The sequence below is a fragment of the Gossypium arboreum genome, chromosome 9, assembly GCF_025698485.1.
Source record: "Gossypium arboreum isolate Shixiya-1 chromosome 9, ASM2569848v2, whole genome shotgun sequence".
In the NCBI taxonomy this organism is placed as follows: Eukaryota; Viridiplantae; Streptophyta; class Magnoliopsida; order Malvales; family Malvaceae; genus Gossypium; species Gossypium arboreum.
The window spans coordinates 51,290,782-51,298,630 of record NC_069078.1 but is presented as its reverse complement, the minus strand read 5'-3'; the positions used below and the strand labels follow the sequence as shown (position 1 = coordinate 51,298,630).

The following is a 7,849-nucleotide window of genomic DNA, read 5'->3' as shown; positions in this document are numbered from 1 at the left end:
AAATGTTTCTTGCCCTAGATAAGCAAATGGCATAGGTCGTTGTTCCAAGCCCATAGATTCCCCTTGAGTATACCCTCTTTGTGCTACGTGGGCATGTGGTAGAGTGAATCCTGTGGGATAGAGTGGATCCTGGTCATGATTAATTCTTGATTGAGGTTCCGTACTGTCGAGGTTCTGCATGGGTCCTTTTCCTTTGACTAAAACTGATATCATCTCTATCATTCTAGCCATTTAATCCTTTTGTTCAAGTGATTCCTCTCGAGATCTTACTATCAAATCCCTCGTTTCTTGCTGTGACTTAGCCAGTTGTTCTTGTAATTCCTTCTAGACTCTTTCCATCCTTTCAATTCTTTCATTGAACTCAGCCTCCATTGTTCTAGCTTGTCGACGCGTTTTATACGAATGACGTGGTTCCAGATTTGAAGTGTTGCAACTGCGAATTATATGATTCTAACCTTAGCGAATGATTATAGGATATGTATATGCAATGAATGGATAAATGGATGCAAAAAGAGGCGTTGATTCCAATTTAATTTCATTAGAAGAACTTCACTAGAAGAAAAATTTCTTTACAAAGAACGGATGATTACATATACGACTTCGCCCTAATGCCAAAGTCTTAACTTTCCTAAGAAGCCAAGCTAAGCTTCTGCCTCGGTCTGATTCTGACTCGTACTTTAAGCTCAATATATCAGCCTGAACTGCCAAGATTTGCAAGTGATCAGCTATCTCCCGAACCTGAGCTATAGCTTCGCCCATGACATAGTCTCTATCTCTAATCTGGTTTTGAGAGTGGTGAAGTTGTTCTCTGTAATAGTCGTTGTTTGTCTCAAGAAGTTCCACTCGAATTTTGCTATCTCGCAGTGCAGTCTCGAGTTCTTCTATTTTCCCTTTCAACTCTTCGATCCTGCTCAGACTAGCCTTTAGCTTAATTATCAAATTATGGCTACGATGTTCTGAAGTAATCTTTCCAATTCAGCCACCCGAGCTCGTAACTTCTCCTTTTCGTTTTGGGTTTCTAACAAACTCTTCTTCAGAGTGTCCTCTCGTACTCGGGCATCTTGAAATCTTTTCTCCCAATGGTCGGCTCTAGTCTTTTCCTCTTTAATCTCTTGACACCATTGCTCCGACGTTTTACCTAATCCGGCAGTTTTTATTATTATACGAAGCTTCTTGTAATCGGCTTTCAGACTATCTAAATCTTCCTCGGCCTTGTTCTTTCCTTTCCTTAACTTCTCGGCCTCTAGCTTGTGGATATCGACGTCTAACCCCAACTTCATTTTATCTTCTTCTAGCTGCACTATCTTTTTCCCTAACTTCGAGTTTCTTTTCTCAAAATCTTGCTTAATGATCTCTAACTCGGATGGGATGACCCGTAAATGCTCCTCTATCGGTTGTGTGTTCCCTTGATTCTGCCTAGGGATGTTGTCGTTGACTCTCCTACCCCACCACCATTCATACTCGGGGGTCGTCATCGGGCCTGCAGTGAATCCTTTCATTCTTCGAGTTTGGTTCCATGCATCTGATATCTCGCGAACCCTCTTTTTATAATTGTTGTCTTTATAAGGGAACTCACATTGTGCCAACCCTTGTGTCACCGGTATAAACTGCCTTGATCGATACTGCCTTAACACCATCAGTGGAGCGTATCCAATGGCTCCCCATATTCCAGCCAGAGGGACCCAGTCAAAATCACTGCACCTATATAAGATCTCGTCAGGAATCAACCACGGAGCCCTCCATTCAACGTCTTCGGTCCATAAATTTTGGAGAATAGTTATCCACCTCTCTTCGGAGATGTTGTCCCCCCTCGATGTGGCCACTAATTCTCTTAATGGGGAATAATCCTTAGAGAATACCCGATAAGAGACCTTCTCCACCTTCCAAAAATGACTGTGAAACCAAGCCAAAAGAAGCTGTGCGCAACCAATAAATCTTCCTTCGCCCGCTCTCCGGCATGTATTCAAGGATCGAAAAGTTTCTACTAGGATTGCCGGGACGGGTGTGGTACCTTTATCAAGTCAATCGAATAAATATGAGACGGCCTCATCTATGTGTCCAAGTGCTTTAGGAAAGACGATCAAACCGTAGAGACTTAAGGCAAAAACATCAACCCTTTTCTTCGAATTTGGGTGCGCAAGAATAAAATCCCTCAAATTCCTCCAAGGAATACATTTACTATCCCCTTTTTGCTTGATGCGGGTCGCAACCCATTGCTCGCTCATCCCTGCGATATTCATCAATTTCTTCAAAAAGGGAGGGACATTAACAGGTCTTGAATAGACCCTATCGGCCTAAATCTTCGGGAAATTAAGTAACGCCATGTATTCCTCCACCGTAAGTACTAAATCAACTCCTCCGAAAGTGAAGCAACTGTAAGCGGGGTTCCAAAATTGCGCGAGGGCCCGGAACAAGTACTTGTCCACCTTTACATCGAGCAAATAGGGTAGGTCACCGTAGTTACAGTAAAAGAGTTGTTTGACTTCGTCATTCCAACTATTCCATATATCCCTTAACTTTTGGAGGTCGTTCTGAGTCACACTGATGCGAGTGAAATCCCACAACTCCGATTCATATCCCTCGGTCAAACTATCTCCTTTCTCCTGTTGCGTTCTCTCAGACCACACTCGGACGGCCGCATTATCCTCCATTCTATCAAGAAATCCTTTTTCCATGCTAAACTCTTCTCATTAGTAACCGAACGTAAATCAACACCCTTTTATGATGAAATGTCATGCGAAAATGATCAAAATACAACAACTTAGTATTATATACAAATAATAGAATTCAAAGCAAATAGTGAGTAAATAAGCACCTAATCAGGTAACCACTAGGGTTTGGTGTGGTTCTACCTAGGGTAGGCTCCTAAGGCTCATTACATGTAGTTTGGTTCTAAAGTAAAGGTACCTAAACCAGCAGATTCCTCGATCCTCACCCATTATAGGTTCATACAGACCGGGTTCGATTCAGGGGAATACATTTCCCTACTGACTATCTGGAGGTGAAAATCCCACGAAGACGCAGTGCGGATGTATCCCAAAGCGATCCACTATCCTATACGGAGGTGAAGACCTTCTGAAGGAGTAGTTTTCACTTCCACTTAAGAGGTGAAATTGACCAATAATGCGATGCGATATGCAAAGATACCTCAAAGAATTAAACCACTTAAAAGCAAGCATATTATGAAGAGAGTCGCGAAAATAACAGACAACATGCAATGCAGTAAATTTAAAATCGATTTTCGATTTTTGACAAAAGACAAAAAATAATCAATTTAAGGCTCGAATCTCGAGGTCCCCAGTGGAGTCGCCAAGCTGTCGAAACCATTCTTTTGAAAACGGGGATCGACTTTGTTTGAAAGTGAAAATTAAAACAGGAGTCGCCACCAATCTTTTATCAAGTGTGATCGGATCACCTTTGTTTTAATAAATCAATTTTAGTTTACTAAAACAGGGCCTTTGGTCTACGAAACTTGAGAGAATGAGTTCGGGAGTTGGTTACGTGCGAGGAAGGATTAGCACCCTCGACACTCCCAAAAAATTGGTACCGAATTGATTAGTTAGTGTCTTAATGTCGAAAATTAAAAATCGGGAAGGGACTTGAAATACGATCTTTTCTATTAATACTGATTTTAAAATTCTTGAATTAGCTTAAATCGATTTGTTTAAAGATTTCCTTATCTCGAGATATTGGAGTATCACATCCCGTAAGTTAGAACACAATACCATGAATTCCCGAGCACAAGGTCGTCTTTTAATTTAAATTGGAAATCCGTGCATTTCAAAACTCAAAAGGATATTTAGCTATTTAGAACCAACAAGAGAACCGAAACCCCGTAAGTTAGGGCACAATTCTTCGATGTTCCAAAATGTGAAACATTGCCTTATTTATTGAAATTAGTAAAAACATGAATAAAATCTTTAAAGTAATGAAAAACAGAATGATATAAAATAGGCGGGAGACAAAAATAAACGAGTTGGAAATACATTGAAACAAATAATAAATATGACAACAATATTAAAACAATAACAATGCATGCGATATATTAAACGTAATAATAGTATCCAATGTGAAATAAAAACAACGAATATATACATAATAAAGATATTAAGAGTATGTACGTAAAATATATATATATTTATAAATAGTAATAGTGTTAGAAATATACTATATATAGTGTTTGAAGTATATACATAAAATAGTGAAAATATAACTAGTAATGTTAAGATATATATAATATATACATTTGTATGAAATAGATATAAAAAAATATGTACATAATATAGTGTAAAAAATACATACATAATATAATTAAAATATATACATAAGATAACATGTAGAAAAAATATGTAAATCATATAGTATTAAAGATATATACATAAAATAGTATAATATATATACGTAATATAAATTTAGAATATACCTAATATATTAAAAGAATATATATATAATATAATATTAAAAATATAATAATAACAAAAAAAGGAGAGAGTGGGTGATTTACGCACAAGGCCACTCTGAATCACATCACTTGGGACATGGCAAATACACAATCGATCTCATACCATACGGCAATGGGACCTCAAAAAAACTTTTTCGGTAAAAATGGGAAAGCTTCCTCCTTTTATTTTTACTTTCGTATAAAAGAAACAAAATAAAACTGAAAGGAAAACAATAAGCAAACAAAAAACTTAAAACGAGAATAGACCAAGAAACCTCTTTTGCTTCGATATTTGATTAATCTCCAAAAAAAAAAACTAGCCTCTCCAAAAAAAAAAAAACTAGCCTCTCCAAAAACTAGCCTTTGCAATAACTCTTCTCCTTGATTACTCTCAAAAAACCTCTCAAAAATTCTTTATAATAACTTTCTCCCCCAAAACTTCTTCCTCCCCTAAATACAAAATATGAGAAGGCTTATATAGCCATTTACCAAATATTTTTTATTGTTTATGTCTTCATTTGTAAGTATAAGTGGTGGTAGAGCAAGTGTGGCTAAAGGAGTAGGTGGTGGAGCAAGTGTGGCTAGTGGAGTTTGTGGTGGAGCAAGTGTAGCTAGTGGAGTTGGTGGTGGCAAATGCTAGGATTTAGTTGAAAAAAGTTTAGGTTATGGGCTAGGATTTTTTTATTTTGATTTGGGTTTAGAGTTTAGGCCATTGAAATTTTGATGTAAATTGAGTTTTGAGTAGTTAAGATTTTAGGTTTAATTTTGGTGAGTTAAACAAGGTTAAATTGAATTTTGATGTAAATGGATTAAAATTGACCTACATCAGTAACATCTTCAGTTAGTATGGATAGCTGGTGTAAATGTATTGAATACCAGATCATTGATTGAGAAATAGGCAAGTCAGAATATACTTCTCTCTCTTCTTTTATTGTAAACCTTAGCAGGAGAGGGTTTTAATTTTATTTTATTTAATATTAATATGAATTATTTATTTATTTTTATAATTTTTATAATACTTTTTATACTTATAAGATTTTAATTTTTCAGAATAATTATTAAGAAAATATTTAAAAACATCAAAATAATGAAACAATTAATAAATTTAAAATTTTAATTAAATTTACAAAAATTAAAAACAACTTTTACCAAAAAAAAAACTTAATAGGTTTTAGTTAAAAGTATGATTGTTTGAATTTGATCGGACCAATTGATTAAACTGGCTGATTTGAGAACTAATCAGTGTAAACGGGCCAATTTGCCCGGGCCCACATTAGAACCAAAACCCAAAATAAATACCAAATTATTAAACCAAAAGTCCAAAGAATAAAACATACTAATAGTCTATCATTAAAGCCCAATTAAACGACCCAATAACTAATACCTAGCCCAAACTTATTACAAGCCCAAACCTAGACCCAAATGCCCTAAAGCCCAACTAGCCCGATTATCCTAAACATTTTTCCGCCAAAGGAGGGAAGGAAAACCCTAGGCGCCGCTCAGGTCCCCACGCGCGCCCCAGCCCTCGCACCGTACGACCAGCAGCCCCAGCCTCCGTACCCTCCAGCAGCCACGCCGGCGCCTCCGTACGCCAGCACAGAACCCGTACCTGCACAGCAGACAAAAGAAAACAACAGACGCAAGAAAATAGCAAAAAAAATGTAATTTATTTTTGTTTTCTCTTCTCTCGGCTATAAAAGCCCCGTGGATTTTGATTGTAACTCTCTTTTTTTTTTTACGGATATTATACACAATATATGCATATTAATCAAATAGAGTGAAATCAATCAAGATCGAGAGGTAATTTCCAGTTTAAGTTTGTGTTTTTTTTCGATTCATTTTCTTGAATTTATGGTGGCATATAGCTTTGTTTCTTAAAAAAAAAAAAGAGAAACGAAGAGGAAGAAAGAAACTTACCGTGTAAACAGGCCATGGATCTCTTCTCCTTTCTTCGTTGAAATAGAAGTTGAGAAAGGTTTTGGGGCTGAAATTTCTCCAGGTTCGGGGAGCATCTGGTGAAGATGATTCGACAATTAGAAAAAGGGGACTAGGGATTTGAAAAACAAACAAAAGGGAGCCATGTTGATTCAGCTGATTTAGCCTATATAAAGGAATGGAAACAGCGCCATTTTGACCAATTTTAATGGTCTAAATACGACGTCGTATGGTGGCCTTCACCCAGTGACCCGACCCAGACGTGGCCAGATCCGCGTGCTTTGGGCCTGTGAGGGGAATTTGTGGGATAAGTCCTTCCTATTCGCGCTATCATTCGATTGAATCTTCTTGTTTTCTTCCGTTTTTTTTATTTGTCCCTAAGATTTGTACATAGTTTTAATTTAACCAACGGTTAAATGCTGTGCATCTTAATTGGGGACAATTTCCGCTTTAGTCCTTGGACATTTGTACGCATCAAGCTTTAACCCTTAAATCTGCCTTATTGCTTTATTTTTTTCGTAAATTATCCTTCCAGTTTTATTTTCGCTACAATTGAGTATATATATATATATTTTGTATTCCAGCTCATGTTTTTATTCTTTATATATTTTTAAAATTCACTTATTATTCGTCTTGTAATATATTACCATAGATTATTTTATTAACCTTGCATTGTTCAAGTTGTGTACGTATACGTATATATTTTAATTGTTCTACCTACAGTTTATTTGTTTTATACACTTTCATATATCATCATTTTTATGTGTATTATCAATATGTATCATTAACCCAAATCAATTTGTTTCTTAAAATTATTTTTGCATCACTCATTTAGAAATTCTTTTTGTACATATATACGTATATTGAGACATATGTTTGATTCATATGCTTCCTTAAATCCATGTATTGTAACATATATTTTTGCTATTCTAATATGTCTTGTATATATGTTTCATAAATCTTAAATTATTTTTATACTTATTTATATTAGTACATATATTTGATTTACATACATTATTAAGCCTATACATTTTATACATATAGTCTTCTTCGTATATAAGCATGTTCTTAAATCTATTATATAATTTATTATAAAATCAATATAAGCTCGTATGTATTTTTATGTTGTTACAAATAATTATTTTTAAAAGCTATTTATGTATATCGGTTTTGTAAATCTATTTTGTGTATTATGTCTTATCATGTATTTTATTATCCCTTCATATTATATATATTATTTAAGTTATCATATGCTTTGTCAACCTTTTAGATATATTTGTGTTTAAAATATTTTACATGCAATTTGATTCAAATATCTATTTCAAAATTATATATCTATCCCTAGTTTTTTATACAAATTTGTCAACCTACATTTTATGTGTCCATTTATTCGTTGTTATTTTAAAATAGTTTTATACAATATTACTTCTTTGATTTGCATTTTGTTTTGTGTATCTAGTAGTAGTCATATTA

General features: G+C 35.1%; 1 long non-coding RNA gene across 1 annotated transcript; it reads right to left on the bottom strand.

Annotated features, from left to right (window-relative positions):
• Nucleotides 1–5,610: 5,610 nt before the first annotated feature.
• Nucleotides 5,611–6,720, bottom strand: LOC108454562 (uncharacterized). Its single transcript, XR_001866742.2, has 2 exons — nucleotides 6,359–6,720; nucleotides 5,611–6,050 (listed from the first exon to the last, which is right to left on the bottom strand). It is a non-coding gene; the product is annotated as an uncharacterized LOC108454562 (long non-coding RNA).
• Between the last annotated feature and the right edge of the window lie 1,129 nt (nucleotides 6,721–7,849).